The 23,209-nt window shown below is 42.2% G+C and overlaps 2 protein-coding genes across 6 annotated transcripts in view; one reads left to right on the forward strand and one right to left on the reverse strand.

The window, feature by feature from the left end:
* SLC10A6 (solute carrier family 10 member 6) overlaps positions 1 to 23,209 on the reverse strand; it is a 156,975-nt gene that overhangs the window by 83,945 nt on the left and 49,821 nt on the right. The gene's annotated exons all lie outside the window — the stretch shown is intronic.
* The window catches only part of AFF1 (ALF transcription elongation factor 1), a 202,702-nt gene continuing 191,585 nt past the window's right edge, over positions 12,093 to 23,209 (forward strand). For all 5 annotated transcript variants that reach the window (XM_025887178.2, XM_073891900.1, XM_025887181.2 and 2 more), the window contains exon 1: positions 12,093 to 12,349. The gene's annotated coding sequence lies outside the window, so the exon portion shown is untranslated. The remainder of the gene's footprint in view (positions 12,350 to 23,209) is intronic.

Raw genomic sequence — 23,209 nt, forward strand, 5'->3', positions numbered from 1 at the left:
GAGAAGCAGACTCCCCGTGGAGCAGGGAGCCCGATGTGGGGCTCCATCCCAGGACCCTGGGATCATGACCTGAGCCGAAGGCAGATGCTTAACAACTGAGCCACCCAGGCACCCTTCATATGTGGAATTTAAGAAATAGAACAGAGGACCATCGGGGAAGGGAGGGAAGAATAAAAAGACAAAATCAGACAAAATCAGAGAGGGAAACAGACCATAAGAGATTCTTCACTACAGGAAACAAACTGAGGTTGCTGGGGAGGAGAGAGGGAGGGATATGGAATAACTGGGTGACAGGCATTAAGGAGGGCACATGATGTAATGAACACTGGGTGTTATATGCAACTGATGAATCACTGAACTCTACCTCTGAAACTAATAATACACTATATGTTAATTAATTGAATTTAAATAAAATAAAATTAAAATAAAAAGAGGCAGGAATATTGAGGACTGAGATGCTTCAAGAATGAAGATTTAGGTCACTCCACTAAGAAACTGACCAGCTGAGCTTCTAGTTGAGAGCAAAGGAAATACAGAATAAGTGTTGGAAGAACAGGATCATAAATATCAACAATGGCCCCGTGATCAGTTACAAAAGCAAGGACTGCAGTAGTTTTGTATATTTTCTCATTTGTTGTATATGTGCATTTATTTGTAAATATTAACCATTTTCTTTTTTCCATTATTATTTCATATACAAGCTTTTGGAGGTTAACTTTACAACTTAGTCTTTAGTCTTTCGGTAATAGAATATTTAGTAAAATTGTGACTGAATTTGAGAAACAATATAGCCAGTGTTAAAGTATAATTTTTTTTAAGATTTTTTAAAAAGATTTTTTATTTTTAAGTTATCTCTACACCCAAATGGGGCTCAAACTCATAACCCGAGATCCAGTTGCATGCTCCACTGACTGAGCCAGCCAGGGGCCCCTAAAGTATCATTTTTTAATTTTTAATTTTTTAAATTGTGGTAAAATATGCATAGCAACATTTACCATTTTAACCATTTTTAAGTGTACAGTTTAGTGGTATTAACTACATACATATTTTTGTGCAACCATCTTCTATCTTTTTCCAGAACTTTTTCATCTTCTTGAGCTGATAATCTGTACCCATTAAATAATATCTCCCCATGGGGGCGCCTGGGTGGCTCAGTTGGTTAAGCGACTGCCTTCGGCTCAGGTCATGATCCTGGAGTCCTGGGATCGAGTCCCGCGTCGGGCTTCCTGCTCAGCAGGAGTCTACTTCTCCCTCTGACCCTCTCGGCAGGAGTCTGCTTCTCCCTCTGACCCTCTTTCCCTCTCGTGCTTTCTATCTCTCATTCTCTCTCTCTCTCAAATAAATAAATAAAAAATCTTTGAGAAAAAAAGAATATATATCTTTAAAAAAATAATAATATCTCCCCATGTTCTCCCATCAGGCCTTGGCAACCACTATTCTACTTTCTATCTCTATGAACTTGACTAGTCTAGGACTGATTTATTCAAGATATATATTTTTTGAAAGTTAAGATCATGGGATGCCTGGGTGGCTCAGTCAGTTAAATGTGTACACACACATGGGCTCAGGTCATGATCCCAGGGTCCTGGGGTCGAGCCCCACATCCAGCTTGGTGGGGAGCCTGCCTCTCCCTCTCCCTCTGACCCTCCTGCTCATGCTCTCCCTCTCTCTGTCAAATAAATAAAATCTTAAAAAAAAAAAAGAGGGGCGCCTGGGTGGCTCAGTCGTTAAGCGTCTGACTTTGGCTCAGGTCATGATCCCAGGGTCCTGGGATCGAGCCCTGCGTAGGCTCCCTGCGCTCGGCGGGAAGCCTGCTTCTCCCTCTCCCACTCCCTCTGCTTATCTTCCCTTTCTTGCTGTGTCTCTCTCTGTCAAATAAATAAATAAAATCTTTTTTAAAAAAAGTTAAAATCATAACTCTCATACAAATATAAAATGAATATGTGTCAGAGGTTTTATTTACCTCATTAATTAATGAGGAAGCCAGTAAGATGTTACAACTAGATCAAAGGAGAATTCAAACAACAACCACACATATATAGGATACAAAGAATGCTGGAATGAATTTATAAAAAGATACAAAATGGTCTAATCTCCACAAAATAATCAATTGTATTCCACTAACACAATTAATTTCCATTTCCATGGGCTAAGTCATTTGCATTATTAGTTTTCTACCACCCACAAAATAGTAAAATACCCCCCCAAAAAAACCACAATGAAAGAAAAAGATAATTAGGAAGAGTGCTCAAGGCAGTATATTCAATAACTATACGCATAAAACATGGATGAATAATGACAAAATAACACTGAGTGGGGCAAACAAATGGGAGAGGACTGTTACAGTTTATTGCTTCCCAGTTCCAAAGCCACCCGGAGCTGGCCCCTGTGAACTCTTCCCACTGGCCAGCTCATCCAGTGTCGGCCTTACAGCAGAGGGCACTGGAGGGACACTGCAAGTAGCAGAGAGGTAGGTGGCTTCCCTTCCTAGATCTTCCTGTTCCTGCGCTGTCTCCTATGAAGAGACCAAAATGGATCGCTTCCAGTTGACCATCCCTGGTCTGCAGACAGCGCCCCAGCTCTGGGCTGTTGCAGCACTCCACTGAACTTGTCTGTCATCAAGTAGACTGCAGCCTTATCCTCTCCAAGGAGGTCTGAACCTTAGCTTCATGTTGCGGGTGGGTCTGTTCCCAGTGGGTGGGTGGATATTCTTCCTCAAGCATAGAGGTAGTAATGTTGCTTACGTTTGCTATTCTGTAGCAAACCTCTTTTACCTCTCTTAATAGTTAACCGGCTTTTAGTAGCTCATAACTGTTAAACATTCTCTGATAAATTATGGGTGTGGTCTCTGTTTTCCAGACTGATACAAACATAACCTTATTTATTTTCTTCCTATTCATTTCTTAAACTTGTCACGTCCTTATTATTACCCTAAGGAATATATATTAGCATGCTCTCCTGTCCCTTTCATATCCTCCCAAAGCATCCATCATATTAATAATATCTAGTATTTTAGTTGTGTGTTGTAATGGATATATTTTCTCTTTCTCTTTTCTTTGGTTCTAGTTGCTTTCTTTTTTAAGGCTACAACAAACTTTACCTGAATATATGATACATTTATTTCTGATAAATCTTTTAATTTTTTTTTTTACAATTTTATTTATTTATTTGAGAGAGAAAGAATGAGAGACAGAGAGCATGAGAGGGAGGAGGATCAGAGGGAGAAGCAGACTCCCTGTTGAGCAGGGAGCCCGATGTGGGACTCCATCCCTCCAGGATCATGACCTGAGCTGAAGGCAGTCGCTTAACCAACTGAGCCACCCAGGCACCCTATTTCTGATAAATCTTAAAACACATTAGGATTGGGTGCCTGGGTGACTCAGTTGGTTGAACGACTGCCTTCGGCTCAGGTCATGATCCTGGAGTCCCGGGATCGAGTCCCACATCGGGCTCCCTGCTCGGCAGGGAGTCTGCTTCTCCCTCTGACCCTCCCCCCCTCGTGCTCTATCTCAGTTCTCTCAAATAAATAAATAAAATCTTAAAAAAAAAAAAACACATTAGGATTTTTTATTTTTCTTCTCATTTTTGTACTTCCTCAAAAATAATTTTTTTAAGATTTTATTTATTTATTTTACAGAGAGCACAAGTAGGAAGGGCAGCAGGCAGAGGGAGAGGGAGAAGCAGGCTCTCCACTGAGCAGGGAGCCTGATGTGGGGCTCGATCCCAGGACCCTGGGATCATGACCTGAGCTGAAGGCAGATGCTTAACTGACTGAGCCACCCAGGCACCCCTCAAAAATGTTTTCAATCTGAGTCTTTCTGTGGCAAATTTTCTGAGAACTCGTATTCTTGAAGCTGAATATCACTTTTCCTATGCCTTTGTATTTGAAAGACAATCTGGTTGAATACAATATTCTAGGCTCAAGTTATTTTTCAGTATAACATATACTACTCCTTTGTCTTCCTGTGGCCAGTAGGCTGTTGAGAAGTCTAATATCAGTATGATTCCTATTCCTTTGCAGATTATATGTTTTCTCTTTCTAGAAAGTTTCAGACCTTTTCTTTATATCTAGTACTCTTTCACTATAACGTGTGTAGGTCTGATTTTTCCTTATGTCTTCTCTGAACTTTCTGATCTGAAATCATTCATTCTTCCTTAGTTATGAGAAATTTATTATTTCTTGTAATATATCCTGTTCTTTTTTATTCTTTCAAATTTTGTCTTTTGAGACTCCTCTTACAAAGATGCTGACACTACTACTTCTATTCTCCATATCTCTTTGCTATGTTTTATTCATTATCATTTCCTGCTAGCTTTTCCATTTGTTTGAGATGAGTTTCTAAAGGAGAGATCAGCAAACTACAGCCTATGGGCTAAATCCAGCTTGTCATCTGTTTTTGTAAATAAAGTTTTATTAGAATAGTTATGTTCATTCATTTATGTATGATCTATGGCTGCTTTTGTGCTACAATGGAAGAGTTCGTAGTTGCAACAGACCACGTGACCTACAAGGTTTAAATGTTTAAAATACTTGCCATCTGGCCCTTTACAGACAAAGTTTGCCAATCCCTACTCTACACGATAGGAACAATTTTCTTCTTTCTATCCTGAGGGCTTAGAATGTACCTTTCCCAGGTTTGTTGAATGAATGAATAAATAAGCTTTGAAGGACAAATATTATATCAATAGGTAGAACTGAGAGAGATTTATTTCAAAAGATGAAAAGAGAGCATTCTAGGTAAAGGGAACAGAAACATAAGCAAAGGGGTGCCTGTGTGACTCAGTCGGTTAAGCAGCCAACTCTTGATTTCCGCTCCGGTCTTGATGTCAGGGTTGTGAATTCAAGTCCCACATTGGGCTCTACTGCTGGGCATGGAGCCTACTTAAAAGAATAAATAAATTTGTTAAAAAGAAAAGAAACAGTATAAGCAAAGATGTAAAAGTGAAAAGGGTAGATTTCCAGTAGAGCAAAATGTTTAACAAAAGTGAAGCTGGAAAGACAAACTGTTTTGGGAAGTCTGGGGTCTAGAATGGGGAGTTGGTGCTTAGTTCTTTTTGCAATTGCCAGATATGTCACATGACCGGAGATATGCTTTAGAAGGACTCATCTGGCAGCATTGTGGAGAACACACTAGAGAGAGAAGACAGAGGAGGGATGGAGAACAGTTCAGAGGCTACTGGAATAGTGAAATACAAAGGAGCTGACTCAGTATGGTGATGTCAGCTCAGAGACACAATGCAGCTTGATAGACTCACTGTACTTGGTCTACATCCCAGCACCACAGCAGCCTAACTGTGGGATACTAAGCAAGTTGCTCAGTTTTTCTGGATTTCAGTCTCTTTGTCTGTAAAACATGGTGATTCAGTGAGGATCCAATTAGGAAAATAACACTCATGCCAGGTAATTTAATAGAATTTAATAAGGGAAGACAGTCTTTTAGACTGAAGAGCTGAAAGACCAAACAGGGGATTAAGCAACTGTAGGAAGCAATGGCCACTTCCAAGGCTGGGACTAAGGAGAGACAGTGTTAGCAGAGCCCAGGAGGCAGAGCTGCTGATCGGGACCTGTGGGAGCTAGAGCTAGGGAGAAGGTGCAGCCACTGGCTCAGAGCCATGCCCAAAGCAGAGAGAGAGGAGAGACACTCTGGAGTGTCCTCTTTCCCTGCCCTCCCATCTCCTAGTGACATCTATCGGCCAAACCTAGACAGAAGTCAGTTCCCAACAAAGAAACCGAGGCAAGATGATTTGCAACAATCAACCCCTTGTGATTTCACCGCAGAGTAGAGGAAGAGCAGGGACTGGATGTGAGGCAAACAAGCAACTCAGCAGCGCACACAGATATATCACCAGAGGTTACTGTGAACAGCTCAGCTGAGACTACACACTGGGCCACCACATGGTATACAATCAGTAAATGGTCAAGGGTTCGGGTTTTTTCTTACCCTTTCTTACATCTATATCCTCATCTTTTACCAATTTCCTCCTATTTTGGACACATTGAAGTATTTCTAGTTTCTAAAATTCACCGTAAACTCCATCACTTTGGGACTTGTGCATGTTTAGCTCCCTTTGCCCACACAGCATTGTGCCCTTTCCTGATGACTTACATTTTCCCCAACTCCCTCTTTCTTTTTGTTATTATCCTAGGTTCAGCCTCTGGCAGGATGTTGTCCCTGAGTCCATCAATACCTCTCTCATAGCATCAGGTAGACTGTATGACAATGAATTTATCTCTTTGTTTTAGTTTTCTACTGCTGTATAACAAATTACCACAAAGCTAGCAGTCAAAAACAGCACACATTTTTTACCTCACAGTTTCTGTAACTAAGGCCAGCATGCTTTACCTGCGCCCTCTGCACAGGATCCTACCAGGCTGAAATCAAGGTGTTGGCCAGATGTATCCTCCTCTGCAGGCTTGACCAAGGAAAGATCCGTTTCCAAGTTCCCTTGGCAGAATTCATTTCCTTGCAGTTGTATGACTAAGGTTCCTATTTTATTGCCAGCTGGTGGCCAAAGACCACTCTCAGTTCCCAAAGACACTTTCCAGTCCTTATTTTATGGCCCTCTGTACAACATGATGATTTGCTCCTTCAAGGCCAAGAGGAGAGCTTCTGCTATAGCTTCAAATATCTGCTTTCCTCCTCCTTGGGCCCCTAGATCCTCTTTTTAAAAAGAGCTCACCTGATTAGGTTGGGCTCACCCACATTCAAGGAGAGAAAAATTAAATAGCAAATACATACCAGGACTGGGAATCTTGGGGGCCATTTAGAATTCTGCCTTCCATTCTCACCTTTTAGATGTGAACTGTCCAAAGACAAGGCAAATTTCTTATTTGTCATTATATCCCAGAATTGAACAGAATTAGTACCTGACACTTAGTAGCTATTCACTGAAAGAATGAAGAAATACAACAAGAAAGGGAAGGGAACTTGTAGGGGAGAGAGATATTAAATATGACTTGGTAGTAAAGGACATTTGAACCTGAATCCTGGGTCTATAATGGTACCATTATAAAAAGTTGAAAACCAAATAGGAGGAATTGGGTTGAGTGGGTTATGGTTATGGAAGAATGACTGGACAGAATGAAATAATATGTATTTCATACTTCATATGCTGAGTTTGTTTTGCCTATGGCACAACCGTGTGGAAATTTCCTGCGAACAAATGAGGGTGAAAGTCTGGAACTTAGAAGAGAGATATGGGTCGAGGTGAATCGAGTATTGAGTATTGAATTCTTTTTTTTTTTAAGATTTTATTTATTTATTCATGAGAGACAGAGGGAGAGAGAGAGGGAGAAAGAAAGAGAGAGAAGCAGAGGGAGAAGCAGGCTCCCAAGGAGCAGGGAGCCCGATGCGGAACTCGATCCCAGGACCCTGGGACCATGACCTGAGCCGAAGGCAGACGCTTAACCATCTGAGCCACCCAGGCACTCTTGAGTATTGAATTCTTAAGTTGTGCCATAGTTGGTAGGGTACTGTTACCACCAATCCTTCTCCACAACTCGGCTTTTGTATTCTGGCTCTGACTCATGTCTTTCCCTTTTCTACTTCCCAACTATTTGATTTTCCCATAATTACTCAGATTTTTCTTATCCTCGTTCTATTTAACCCTCCAGATGTAACTGTCAGAATAAAAACCCATTGCCAACTCTCTTGGGCCTGCTGATATGGATTTAACTGTAATAAACATTAGTTGGGATATTTATACTAATCTAATTATGTGTACAGTGGTGAGAACATGACCTTGAGCCACAGAAGAGCAGGGTTCAAGTACTGGCTCTGTTTATTTGCTGTATAATCATGATGGAGATGAATGATTTCTCTGAGCTTATTCCTTCTTTATACATGAACTAGATACCTATGCATGTTTTCAAGAGAATTAGATAAAATTTTGTGTATGAAATGTCTGATAAATTGTAGAAATTTGGTTAAATCCTTGCATTAATTTTTTTAGAGAAAAATATGGATGTTGTGCTCATATTCTTTTGCTCCAGATTAATTGGGATTTTTCAAATTACTATTAGAAATATGAAATCAGTTTAACAATATTACCACATGACTAAAAAACATTCATAATCCCCGCCGGGATTGGGAAGTAGTATGTAGTAGCAATGAGTAAAAACTCACACATGATATGAAATTCATATTGTACTGGTTAGAAAATGTGATATCAGGTTACTTGGAACCATATTTTCTGCTAAATATTCATGATGAAATAAAGATAGTTATTTTAATTCCAGTAATATTGCACCTAGTTCTTTTTAGAGCTAAAGACAGCAGGTTTATATTTGCATATCTGCCTCCCAGGTTGAGATGTAAAGCTAGGAATTTCTGTATCTGCCTACAATCTATGCTGAGCTCTCAGCACACTTTCTTACATGGCCTCGGGGATTATGATGGCAGTCTTCCAGTCTCCTATTCATTTTCATAAGGTAGCCACAGTAGTCTGTCTAAAATGCAGCCTGGGGGCACCTGGGTGGCTCAGTCGGTTAAGCAACTGCCTTCAGCTCAGGTCATGGTCCCAGGGTCCTGGGATGGAGCCCCGCATCGGGCTCCCTGCTCGATGGGGAGTCTGCCTCTCCCTCTGCCTGCCGCTCCCCCTGCTTGTGCATTCTCTCTCTCTGTCAGATAAATAAATTAAATCTTTAAAAAAATAATATAAAATAAGGTAAAATAAAATGCAGCCTGTTTGAATCTCGTACCCACTGCACTTAGGATGAAAGGAAAACTCTAGGTTGGCATGGCTGGTACTTTACCAGCAGTTTCCTGTTGACCTTTCCTGTCTTCTGTTTATCACTGCCCCTCATAATCTTTGCCCCAAGGTCCTACTACCCCCTCTTTGTGTTCTTTTTTTGGGGAACTGGCTCTTCCACCGCTTTCCCTTACCCGGTTTAAGCTCAGCCTTCCACCTCCCTCACTCTCACCTTCTCCTCATCTACACACCTCCCAGCTCTGGGTTCCTTGTTTTCTTTTACAAGTGTATACTCATCTTTCAGTTCGGTTGGGATTTATTTACACTTTGAAGAAATTATCCCTTTGAAATATACATGCAGTAATTTTGGAGTAACATAATTTAAACTGCCGTCTTGCTAACTGCAGAGTTTAGGAGCGCTTCCGGCTGGCCAAGCAAACAGCCGTCCGTGTCGCGATGCAGGCACATTTCCCACCAGTCTCCATCTTAACATTATGTTCCTGCCCCGTTGTACCATTCGGGCGCTCTGAGAATACAGCCTATGAATTTCTGTGAGTCCCAGTTTGTCTTTAAATTGTAAGTAAAAACATGGCTGAAAATTGTCAAGTAGCATCCCAGGAGTCCTTTCATGAAGAGGCAGTTTTATTTTTTTTTTTAAACTTTATTTATTCATGAGAGACAGAGAGAGAGAGAGAGGCAGAGGGAGAAGCAGGCTTCCCGCGGAGCAGGGAGCCCGATGCAGGACTCGATCCCAGGACCCTGGGATCGGTGACCTGAGCCGAAGGCAGACGCTTAACCATCTGAGCCATCCAGGCGCCCAAGAGGCAGTTTTAAAAAGTACTCTTTAAAAAGGGAAAAGCGGGGGTGGGGGGGTGCACCTGGGTGGCTCAGTCAATTAAGCATCTGACTCTTGATTTCAGCTCTGGTCATGATCTCGGGTTGTGAGATCCAGCCCTGCATCAGGTCCAAGCTGGGCATGGAGCCTGCTTAGGATTCTCTTTCTCCCTATCCCTCTGTCCCTCAGTAGTAATTTCTACACCAACATGGGGCTCGAACTCAGGATCCCAAGATTAAGTGACCGGCTATTCTCACTGAGTCAGCCAGGTGCCTCAGAAAGGCAACTTTTTGAAAGAAAAAAAAAAAAACTCAATAGAATAACTATCCTGCTTTTTATTTATTATGAAAAAATTTAGGGGGACCTGGGTGGTTCAGTCAGTTGGGCATGTGCCTTCGGCTCAGGTCATGATCCCAGGGTCCTGGGATCGAGCCCCGCATCGGGCTCCCTGCTCCACGGGAAGCTGGCTTCTCCCTCTCCCACTTCGCCTGCTTGTGTTCCCTCTCTCTGACAAATAAATAAATAAAATCTTTTTAAAAAATTAATTTTGACTTAAGTGTTTTTAAATAATCTACCATCGGGGCACCTGGGTGGCTCAGTCGTTAAGCATCTGCCTTCGGCTCAGGTCATGATCCCAGGGTCCTGGGATCGAGCCCCGCATCGGGCTCCCTGCTCGGCGGGAAGCCTGCTTCTCCCTCTCCCACTCCCCCTGCTTATGTTCCCTCTCTCGCTGTTTCGCTGTCTCTCTCTCTGTCAAAATAAATAAATAAAATCTTTAAAAAAAATAAATAACCTACCATCTTTCCAGAAATTAATCAATAGAAGAATGCATTGGAATTATTTATTTACTTGTTTGTTTCTGCCAGGCACTGGAACCTTTGCTATTGATACAGCCTATCACCTAGCACATTGCCTTAAGAATATCCATATAAATGGAATGGACTACTCTCTGAAGCAAAACTACATCATCTTCTACAAAAAATTTTTGCAAAATGACATCCTTCATCTCCAAAAGCAGGAAAATAAAATTATCATACTTTCACTGACAACCTTATTTACTAAGCTGACCACATTTGAAGGTATTAGGAGGTAGTATGGGATGATTAAAAGGAACATGACAAAGGAAAAAGTTTCAGATAGGAGTGGTAAAGACCTTTGGATTATAAAATATTATTATGCACATATATATTACAATGAAATATATTAGTTCTATAACAAAAAGGTTAAAATATTTGTTATGGTTAGAATAGATACCGATCTGTTAGAAACTTTTAAGAACTATACAGAACCCCGTCTGTCAGAGGTGACTCCTGCTCAGAGATGACCTCTAAAGCTTTCATCTAGAGGCACACCAAATTTCATCAGGGACACCTTCATTATTTTAGTTGTTAAGGTAAGCCAAATCAATATCATCATGGGAGCATAGGGAGTAGGAAGAAGAGTTATATTTTGGAAAACAATCCATGGGAAATTAAGTCAGGTAACCAAAGGTTTAATTTGGAAATGCAAATATCTATTGATTGGGTTTTCAATCAACACCGTTCATGTACACAAAGAAGGAGTAATGAAGGGCAAAGCAATAGGGACAAGAAGGAGGAGGAAGGTGAAAAGAAATACAGAGGGCACTGAGTGGGTTATTTTCATACATTATATTAATTTACATTTACATATTACACTTGAATAAGGTAATCTTCATCCAAATAATTTCACCCAGTTTAAACCATTACGATACTGTAAAAACCCATCTGAGCCATTCAATGTAATCTTTCTGCATCTCTCTCAGTGGGGGAGGTGAGATGGCGCAAAGACTAGACTCGATGCTTTCCTTGTGTTCGTAGAAGGAATCGAGTAGCATTTTAACTAGACATTAGCTTTCCCTTCTTCCTTTGGTTCTGTTTGCCAAAGCCCCTACCCCTATGCGGATTTTCTGGGGTTGGCCTGGTGAAATGCAAGAACCCAGAGGATGGATTCAGGAGATCTGTTTTCCCGTGCCACTTTGTAGCTTGTGGACACTGGGCACACCACTTAATTTTCAGCTCCTCGGTTTCATCATTTGGGAAATGGCGATAATGATGTATCTGTTTTATAAGGTTGTTGCGAAGATGAGTCGGGCCTGTGTGTGAAAAGCCCTCCATAAACTGGAAAGCACTCTCCAGATGTGAATTATTATCTCCTTAAAGGGCACAGAATCTGTTTCGATTGTATAGGGGATTGCAGAAAGACTCCTTGACACTTTTAGTCAGAACCTGACACGGAGCTGAATGTCTCTGTAAAACGAAAGGGTTCTTGTGTCCCACATCAGCCCGGGGCAGGGTCACCCACGCTGCCGGCGCGGTCACCGCAGTATCCCGTCCTCAGCGGCTGCTTGCCCTGGATCCTCCCACCGGTTTCCCGAGGAGGGCGGCGACGTTCCTAGCCATTTGGGTGGCGCCAGCTAGAGGGCGTGGGCCGGGCTGATCCGCGTAGCGCCGGGCTGCAGGGCGAGGGCGGGCCGGGCCGGGGGCGGGGTCTCCAGAGGAGGGCGTGGCCTGGCCTCCGGGGCGTTCTGGCGCTGCCGGCGCGCAGAGCTTGGGAGCCAGCAAGCGGACTAGCGCGCGGCTCCTGCGCACTCGGCCGCCGCCTGCGCGCATCGCGGGCGCAGCTGCATTTTCGCCTCCGCGCCTCGCGAGCCGGGACCCGTGCGAGCCGCCTCCGAATCCCGGGAGGACGCGATCCCTTTCGCTCTCAGCACCCGCGCCCCTTCCCCACCGCAACAGGTCAGGGGAGGGCGAAGGAGGTGGCGAGGGCTCACGACTTGAGACTGGAGAAGCAAGGGTCAGGAAGGTAAGCAGAGCCTTGTGCGCCCCCGGGCTGGGGGGCAGCCTCGCCGGGAACGCCGCAGCCGCGGACTTCTGGGAAGCCCAGGCTCTCCCCGCCTCGCTGCCTGCTTCCCAGCACGCTGACTCAAGTAGCTGGCGTTCCCACTTTTCCGGTGGGAACCTTCGGGGGGAACGGGCGAAGGAGACGCGGAGCTCGCATCACCCTTGCAAATCCGGGGCAGGTAGCGTCTGGAAGAACTAGGGGTGGAGCGGTGGGAAACACAGGAAGATACCCATTTTCCTTCCCCACTCCCCCAAATCAGTCGTCTGCTGGTGCGCCCCGCGTCTTGCGGAAGGATGTTCGGTTTTGGAACCTAGACTCGGGGTTGCGTAATAGAAGCGTCCCAGAAGTTTCTCCGGGAGTAAAACTGGGGCTTTTCTCTCTTCCATCCCGAGTTCCCCTTACTTCCCCCCTCCGTCATTGTCACCCCTCCCCCTTGCGTCTGATTGAGAGAATTAGTGGATCCAATCCGATCTAATTGTGATTGAGATGGAGGCGCGTGTCGGTGGTCCGCAGCCTCGAGAGAGGGAGGGGGAAAGTTGAAGGCACCTTCTGAGACTTGCCCCTGGGGCGCAGGGAGACTGCATCTGCAGAACGTGGAACTGGTTAATTTCTCTTGGTAATTTTTTACGCTGGTGTCTTATCTTCGTGTGACTGCTGCTTTCGAGCCCCCCGACGCTGCGAGCGCCAAGGTCGTCGAATTAAAAGGAAGAGGAATTGGAGAGTTGTGTGAATCGTACCCACCTTAATGTAATGGTAGTTACATTAATGAGTCTGCAAGGGTCTCGATACTTTCTTCACTAGGTTGGTCGGTCTTGCAGGAGTTTCTACACTCACATACACCCCAGTATTGTTATGCAGATTGCCCCAGGAAGACCTTTGGCTTTGGAGGTGGGGATGTGTCCGTTTCTTCCGGGAGCCAGTCTCTGTTGCGGGGAGGGGAGGTGCGGGGGGCGCTTGCAGACCATGTTTTGCTATGTTTTAAGTGTGAGTTAGGGCAATTTTAACCCTGTTGGAGCACGTTGAGGGCTGGGGGACGGGGGATGACATACCATCGAGGAACCAGACAGATTTTAAAACCTTAAAGGCGAAACCGGAATTAAGGCGAAGACCCAGTGTTCCCTGGGACAGTTGCAAAGTGAAAAAAGCTCAGAAATTGAGATACAGAAACATCGGGCGAGGGAGCGCCCTGAGAAGTGTGGGGATTTTGCTTGTGCAAGATTATTTCAGAGCAAGGTCATGCAGAGTTCGTAGAAGGTAGGCAGAGGTGGGATACCTCTGCCGGAGGTACGTGTGTCAGACTCCGGATGGAGATAGAAGGCACGTAAAAGAAAAAGACCTTTGGACTATGAGTCTAGTTCTGCTTAGAGGCTTGTGAATACGTAGGCATGGCCCTGTTTCAGTGTTTACTTCCTCTGTCTAATGTATTTCCTTAGCTTGCCTTTCATCTTTAGTGGAAAGGATTCCTTGAGTGGATATTCTGGACATAAATTCACAGGAGAGTTGAAAATTCTGCATGGTTCCCTGCTTTAATTTAAAGGTGTTGTCTCTTGCCAGTGTTAGAAAATATTGTATTTAAAGATAAAGACGCAGAAAAGGAATGGAGAGTACTAAAGAATACTGACCCAAGAGAATGGAGACTAGGAGAGAAAGCAAGAGAATAACTCTGCTACTGGTTGTGTAAAACTAGAAGACTAATTTGAATTTAGCTAATTTAGGAGAGGGGGAACCACGGAAAGGACTTGGGATCTTTAAGACAAAGAAGTATTGAAGAGTAGGATACAAGGCTTTGAAAAAAAATGAGTTTAGGTGCACCTAGTGGCTCAGTTGAGGAGTCCAACTCTTGGGTCTTGATCTCAGGGTCAGGAGATCAAGCCCCTCAGGCTGCACGCTGGGTGTGGAGCCTACTTAAATAACAAGAAAAAATGAGTTTAGATATTGGGGATCCCCCTTTTTTCTTTTTCTAAATATAACTTACAGGGATGATGAGACTAGGGGTGTAGGACTTGGAGGCTTTCCACCTGCAGAAAGAAAATGAACTGTTAACTTATCAGAGTTAACATGTTTTATACCTTCACTGAAGCAATCAAATTTCTGTGGTGGCTTTGGCATTTGTGATTTGCTTAACTCTTCAACTTTGTAAAAATACAATCTTGAAGAATCAGTGTGTTAAATTAGAATACAAAGGTCATCCAGGGACTGAGAATTTATGGTCAGGAAAGCCCAGTGATTTTTATTGCTTAAGATTTTATTTATTTATTTGACAGAGAGAGACATAGCGAGAGCAGGAACACAAGCAAGGGGAATGGGAGAGGGAGAAGCAGGCTTCCCGCCAAGCAGGGAGCCCGATGTGGTGCTCGATCCCAGGACCCTGGGATCATGGTCTGAGCCGAAGGCAGACGCCCCTAGCCCAGTGATTTTAAATACTGCTTTCTCCTGCAAAATGTGGAGTATGCATGCATTTTTTGCCACCAGAAGTCACTGTTTCGCTGTGTGGTTGTAAGACTTACCACTTTGAGGTAGTAGACTACATCAAAACTGACTGTCTCTTCTGTATCCTATCTGGTTTGATTGCATTTTTGAAGGAGTGGGTTGAGCTAAAAGTTACTGTTTTTTAACTAAGATTCTCAATTGGATTTTGGATTAAATTTGGAAGAGTACTGTTCAGTTATGACACATGAGTTGCATGTCTAAAAATGTCTACAAATCACTATAGCCACGTGATTGTTCAGTTGAAATTATATTGCCTTGAGTTGAAAAGATGGGTAAAAAAATTAAGTTTAGAAAAGGCAAAATTGTTTTCAATATTTTCCTTTCTTTAGAGTTTTTAAAAAAGATTTATTTATTTATTTATTTATTTGAGAGAGAGAGAGAGAGAGAGAGAGCGAGCATGCATGCACAAGCGGGAGGGGCAGAGAGAGAGGGAGAGAGAATCTTCAAGCACATTCTGCCCTCAGCATGGAGCCCAGGAGCCGAACACGGTGCTTAATCCCACAACCCTGAGATCACAACCTGAGCTGAAGCCAAGAGTCAGTCCCTTAACCGACTGTACAACCCAGGCATCCCTCAATATTTTTTTAAGAAGCAAGTGAAAGGAGTTTCATGCTCAACTGTAATTTCTGCTTTCATCAAACGAATTTGCATGATCATTTATGAAGTTAATTGGTTGTTCAAATTACAAATCTTTTTTTTTTTTTTAAGATTTTATTTATTTATTTGACAGAGAGAGAGAGAGAGCACAAGTAGGCAGGCAGGCAGGCAGAGGCAGAGGGAGAAGCAGGCTCCCCGCCGAGCAGGGAGCCCGATGTGGGGCTCGATCCCAGGACCCTGGGATCATGACCTGAGCCGAAGGCAGACGCTTAACCGACTGAGCCACCCAGGCGCCCCGAAATTACAAATCTTTAAGATGGACTTATGCTTTCACTTTTTAAAAGGTAGAACTAATTTATGTATAAATATTTGGATCATTATAAGACAGGGAACAATATACCCTGCAGGTGTCTTTGAAGGTATGGCAACATAGTTGGGATAGTGTCCTTACTATTAAAGCCCTATACTGAAAGCTGACCTTCAACTTGAATTCATTTGCTAACTTAGATATGTCTGTTGAAGCTAAAAGCTTGAAGTTCCTCTATTTTAAGAACTCTAGATTATTAACTAATTTTTCAGGATATTGAGAAAGTATGTTGGAGAGAGTACAAATTAAGGAACTGCATTAACATAAATCTACAAAATTTTGTAAATAATATTTTCCTCATTAAATTATAAATTCTGGGGATAACTGGGTGGCTCAGTCATTTAAGTGTTTGCCTTCAACTCAGGTTATGATCTCGGGGTCCTGGGATCAAGTCCCGCATCGGGCTCTTTGCTCAGTGGGGAGCTTGCTTCTCCCTCTGTCTGCCGCTCCCCCTGCTTGTGCTTGCTCGCTCTCTGTCTGTCTCTGTCTGACAAATAAATAAAACCTTTTTTTTAAAGATTTTATTTATTTATTTGAGAGAGAATGAGAGAGAGCATGAGAGAGGGGAGGGTCAGAGGGAGAAGCAGACTCACTGCTGAGCAGGGAGCCAGATGTGAGACTCGATCCTGGGACTCCAGGATCATGACCTGAGCCGAAGGCAGTTGCTTAACCACCTGAGCCACCCAGGCACCCCAAAATAAATAAAATCTTAAAAAATAAATAAGTTATAAATTCTGTTCCCAAACAATCTTTAATTGGCTGTAGTTTTCTAGCTCTCTTTTTTATATACAGTAGTTTATTTAATATTTACTGACTTGAATCTCAGATTTTATTCAAATAGATTCATAAACCCTGTAATACATTTATTAAAATCCTACCGCAGTGCACAAGTAAACGTGAAATATGTAGTTCTTTGTAGGTACACATCCTTTACTCCTAACTGTTTATATATGCACAACAGAGTATTGTAGAATTGAAACCCTGAGGTTCTAAGGCCATCCGGGTTACTAATAGGAGTTTCTGTCTTCTGCCTTAGGACAGAACTTCTTCAGTAGTGTTCTCCAGGGGAAGAAAATCAGCTGATTTTCTTAAATTAGCTGGCCCATTTTAAACATGACTAAGGATTTCTTGTTAGAGTGACTTTTTCCTATTAAAAGGCTGAAATTATTGTGACAAGTGGAGTCCAGAGGAGTCAATTACATCATTAATATAATACCTCATATTCATTTCTAATACCTCATATGTATTGAACGTCTTCTATGTGCCAGGCAGTACTCTAAGCTTTGGAGAAACTGTGGTAACACCATGATCAAGAAAGAAAGAGCTTATGCAGGCGGACTTTACATTCACATAGCATAAAAGCTATTTACCCACAGCTTTCAAATAATGTATCATTTAAGCCTAATTGCAGCTCTAAAGTTGGAGTTCATTTTCCATTTTAAAATCAGGAAATTGAGTTGAAGAAGTTAAGTGACTTGACTCTGTGACTCAAAGCCTGGTGCCCTTTCCACTATGGTACACTGAGTTGGCTTTGTTGATATGTGGTTTCCTGTTTTTCAAGAATTACAGCTTGACTCTAAAATATAAATAGTGTTTCTCCCTTGGCTAAGTAGTTCTTTCTGATCATTATGGGAATAAAAAAGCAGGTATTTTCATTTAGCATTCTGGACATATATTTGTGACTCCAAAGGAAAATATTATGCAGGCCTATTAAAAAGACATTTGATATTTATTTGCACCATATAAAAATCCTTACCTTCCTAAAAAATTATATGCAAGGGCTTATGAAAAACCATCTCCCTTAGTGTTTGAAATCTACTATTCAAGTTACGAAAGGTCAGTCACATCCCTATGTGAATCAGGATATACCCATACCATTTCCTTCAATCTTATAGATTCAGTGAATATATGCAATATAGCAGTGGTTTTCAAACTTATATTGTCAGAATCTTCTGGAAGACTTGTTAAAACACATGTCTCCCCTACCACCCCCCCCCCCCAATTTTTGATTCAGTAGGTCTGGGGTAATGCCCAAGAATTTGCATTTGTAACATGTTCACAGGTGATATTGATGATGCTAGTTCTGGAACTACACTTCGAGAACTACTGCCATATAGCAGAGGATTTAAAAATTTAAAAGCATGGTTACTGAACCAGACAGCTTGGGCTTGAATCTTGCATATGCCACCTACTAGCTGTCACACCTTAGGCAAATTGCTTAACTTTTTGTCGAAAACTGAAGGTTCTGAGATTTTACCCTACTTTAACAAGTTAACCTGCCACAGTTTCATGGGCTCATGGGAATGACTTTATTGCTCATAATAATAGCCATAGCCAGAGTGTGAACATTTTCTTATACTGGTTCCCTAAGCCCCAGTTTTCAAAGCGAGATGTGGAGAGTCAGATGACACCTGGAAATAAAGAGGGTTGCATTACAGGAGAGGAATCCTGAGCTTAGGGAAACCTAGTCTTTTATAATGGGCAGTATGCCCTTTGCTCCGGAGGGAGAGACATTATTTTGTTTATACTGCACAGTAAACATGCTGCCTCGTGCTGCAGGAGACACTATTTTCCAAGGCTGTTCTCTATACAAACATCCTTAAAGATTGTCTAGAACAAAGACAATTGGTGCCTCTGCTTGTACAATATGCAGAAATGCCATAGACCCATGGAAAACTGGCTCCTAACACTTTTCCATTCCCTTACAAGATGGGGTTAAGACTGTTACTCCTAATAAGATCTCCCTTACTGGGTAGTTGAGTAGATTAAAGGTACTAAAATTTGGCAGGTACTTGGAACAGAGCATAATAAGTGCTACATAAATATTTCCTGTTATTATTCCTGAAGGAAAAATGTGTGTGTGTGTCTTAATGTTAAGTATTACCTTATAAGATGAAATAGTTTTACTGAGTATCCCTAATGTTGAGTTTGTTCCAAGGAACTTCTTTAATGGGTCTACATTTTAAAATGGGATAATGCATTGTTGTACCAGCCCATGGGGAATGAGGCAGAAACATTTACTACCAATATTCATGTGTTCTCTCATGTTTCTCTGCCTCATTATGATTACATAGAATCATGTGACTAATTCTGGGGGTGCCTGCTGGCTCAGTCCAAGGAGCATGTGACTCTTGAAGAGTATGCAACTCTTGAAGAGCATGCAACTCTTGATCTCGGGGCTGTGAATTCGAGCCCCATGTTGGGTGTAGAGATTACTGAAAAAACAAAAAAAACAAAAAAACCCCCAACAACCCATAAATAAACTTTTGGGGAAAAAAGTCATGTGACTAATTCTGTTCAGTGGGCTATCTGTGGGAGTAACGTGAGCTAAAGCATTTAAGTGGCCCTCATGAGACCCTCTAACTCTCTTTACTATGGCAAACCCTGAAGCCACAATTTGAAATAGTGGAGATTCCAACAGTTTGGGTTTCTCAATGTGGAGAAAAGCTCCTTGCCCTCTTTCCTACCCCAACACACCAATATGCAGTGGACATGAAGAGTGAGTATGAAATAAACCTTTGTGCTGTCAAACACTGAGATCTTGATTTAATTTGCCACTACAGGATAACCTGGATGATCCCCACTATCTTCCAGTGCCTATATATAAATATAATACCTACCTACTGCAAGAAACTTGACTATTTTAAAATATAGATTCTGGATGGATATATATATATCCGTATATATATATATGGGTCTAGACTAGGAGCTTGCATTCTGTTGAGAGGATATGAGCAGTTAACACTTATTTTTATTATTTTGCATAAAGTAATTTCAGATGGTATAGTAGTACTATGAAAAATAAGTGTGGCCAGCACTGTTACTTTCCTTCCCAACACCCATTCCCATTTTTTTTGTTGTTAGAAGAACCTTAATTGTGTGTGGGACTACATTGTGCCTAGTCTTAGGTGATAGATCATGCTTGTTCTTAGCCAGTGCTAACAGTTTGTATCCTGACTTACCTGCCTGCCCTGCAGCTTTAGGAGGGCCATGTGACCTAGCTCTGGTTTTTTGATAGGCAAGGTCTTGGGGAAGGATTTTCCTTTCCTAACAGAAGGAGAAAGATGTGGCTGGCATAGCCACACCTTCCTCTACTCATCTTCTTCCAGCCTTAAATGTAGGTAAGATATCTGGTTATGGTAGCAGCCTTTTTGTACCATGAGGTGACAGGCATAAAGACAACATGCTAAATATGGCAGAGCAGAAAGAGCCAGAGTTCTCTGTGGCCTCACTGAACGGCTAACACTATACCAGTAGCCACCTTCTTCTGGACTTGCTGTGGAAGTATAAACTTCCATTAATTAAGCAGTTGTTACTTGCAGCTAGACAAGTTCCTAACCCATGTAGATTATAATGGAATTGAGAAGGGTTGGCTGGAGGGTATGACTGAAGGCACAACAGTACCACATTAGCTGCTGTAACCAGGAAGGCCTCTTTGAGAATGAATCTTTGAGCAGAGACCCAAATGATGAGCGGGAGCCAAGAAGGTGTGAAAGGTATACTTGAGTTTGGGGTAGCACTGGAGTTCTCTTGAGCAAGGATTTGAAATGAAGAGACAGTTGGGGAAATCCATTATGGATTTCTAAGCTATGGGCGCCACACATCATTGGAGAGCTAAAGGAACTGTGAGTGATCAGATCAGTTTGTGGCCTTGGGAGATTATGATCTGCTTGGGGCCGACTTCAGGAGAATGCTGATGAAAACACTGTATGATCCATGACTCACCCCTGACACATTGCCTGTTACCAGGAGACTTAACTCCTGGAGGAATGTGTGGGGAAGGGAAGGGAAGTAGACTTGACAGGGACTACTGACCAGTCCACACTCCCTCTGGAATCCAGAGTTCTTTTCCTCATATTCTCCTTTGGGAACTGGGTCATGGGGCTTTGAGACTTGCTTATCTCTGTTATTGAAAAGCAGTATATGGATTCTCCCAATCATGTGCTTTGATTGGCAGAAAAATAACTCGAACAACAACTGTGACTGTTTCACTGAGTGCTTAACCAGTGCTTTAGCCAGGCATTGTGCTAAAAGTATGACACACATTTTATTTAACCCTGCGACAATCCCATGAAGCCCCATATTACTGATGAGAAAGCTGAGACTTTAGGGGAAAAAATAGTAATTTTTTTGAGATTACATAGCTACTAGGTTGCAAAACAGACCTTTTAACCAGCTTGTCATAAGGCTTCTGAGAGTGGGTTCCCTAGAATGTGCTAGGTTTTGGAAGCCCTTAAAAAGTGAGGGAAATTTTTTTTTTTACTTGAATTGTTTTACCTGCTATTTTGGTGAGAAAAGCAATTTGATATACATGACTTTTTTTTAAGATTTTATTTATTTGATATAGAGCACATGCAGTGGAGATGGGGGGCGGTGCGGAGTGGTAGAGGGAAAGGGAGAAGGCAGACTCTCCACTGAGCAGGGAGCCCAACCTGGGGCTCGATCCTAGGACCCTGGGATCATGACCTGAGCCATAGGCAGACGTTTAGCGGATTGAGCCACCCAGGTACCCCGACATTTTTATTTCTGAATAAATTTGTTGCAAGAGGCTGGAAAGACTACAGAAAACCTGGCAGGGTACATTCCTAAATGAAACATATTTGTTTCGCTTATATAAAATGTAACATAATTGTTGCTGACTTAAATAAGACCTGCTGTGTATTCCCCTCCCCCCAACTCCACAAGAGCTGCTATGTATTGAATGCTTATGATGTGTCAGTGTGCTAGGCATTTTAGCTAGATTATATAATTCACTCTTTTCAGTAACACTGTAAAATTTGCTATTTTCCATTTTACGGATGGGAACACTGAGGCTGGTAGGGTTTAATTTGCCCAAAGTGATCACCTGTCTCACTTGAGCCTGTCCTCTTTCCGCTGTACAGCCAAGTTGGTACTTTCTCTTTTCTTTTTCTTAAAGATTTTATTTATTTATTTATTTATTTGAGAGAAAGAGAATGAGAGAGAGAGAGCATGAGGGGGGGAGGGTCAGATGGAGAAGCAGACTCCCCACTGAGCAGGGAGCCCGATGCAGGACTCGATCCTGGGACTCCAGGATCATGACCTGAGCCGAAGGCAGTCGCTTAACCAACTGAGCCACCCAGGCGCCCGGCTTTTTTTCTTTTTAAATAGGAAGATTTTAAACTGCCTACTCCCCCCCCCCCATCACATTTTGTCTTTATAATCTTTGGGAATAATATTAAAAATGTATGAAAACTTAAGGAAGACCTCTGATTTCATTTTTTTTTAAGATTTTATTTATTTATTTGAGAGAGAGAATGAGAGATAGAGAACACGAGAGGGAAGAGGGTCAGAGGGAGAAGCAGACTCCCTGCTGAGCAGGAGCCCGATGCGGGACTCGATCCCGGGACTCCAGGATCATGACCTGAGCCGAAGGCAGTCGCTTAACCAACTGAGCCACCCAGGCACCCCAAGACCTCTGATTTCAATATTTATAGGCCAGTCCATTTTCCTCCCAGCCCCTGTATTTAGAGAAAAATATGTTTACACAGATAATAAAGGATTCATAGCATACATAATAGAAGTGTCCCTTTCCAGAGAAGTCATCATTTATAGTTTGGTGTATGTGTGCACACACGTGTGTGCGCGTGCATGCACATTTGTGTTTGTATGGTGGTTAAAAAGCATTTTTTTAAGCAAATTGGCTCACATTATACATGTTACACATCTTGTTTAGATAAACATATTCTTTTTGATGTTCTGTTGCATCTCCTGATGTATCATAATTGATTTAGCCATTTCTGTGTTGGCATGTATTAAGTTTTCTTAATGTTATAAACAGTAGTTTATTGCACAAAATTCCTTGTGCACATGTGACTTTTTATTTTCTGTTTTTGTTTTAAGTTTATTTTTTAAATTTAAATTCAATTAACATATAACATATTATTGGTTTCAGAGGTAGAGGTCAGTGATTCATCAGTCTTATATAATACCCAGTGCTCATTACATCACATGCCCTCGTTAACTAAGCCCATCACCCAGTTACCCCATCCCCCACTCCCCCTCCCCTCCAGCAACCCTGAGTTTGTTTCCTGAGATTAAGAGTCTCTTATGGTTTGTCTCCCTCTCTGGTTTCATCTTGTTTCATTTTTTTCCTCTCTTCCCCTATAATCCTCTGCCTTGTTTCTTAAATTCCACACATCAGTGAGATCATATGATAATTGTCTTTCTCTGATTGACTTATTTTGCTTAGCATAATACCCTCTAGTTCCATCTCCGTCATTGCAAATAGCAAGATTCCATTTTTTTGTGTGATGGCTGCATAATATTCCATATATATATATATATATATATATATATATATATATACACACACACATACGTCTTTATCCATTCATCTGTCGATGGAC

The sequence above is a fragment of the Callorhinus ursinus genome, unplaced genomic scaffold, assembly GCF_003265705.2.
Source record: "Callorhinus ursinus isolate GAN/ISIS: 27379988/994484 unplaced genomic scaffold, GSC_fseal_2.0 scaffold4, whole genome shotgun sequence".
Taxonomy (NCBI): domain Eukaryota; kingdom Metazoa; phylum Chordata; class Mammalia; order Carnivora; family Otariidae; genus Callorhinus; species Callorhinus ursinus.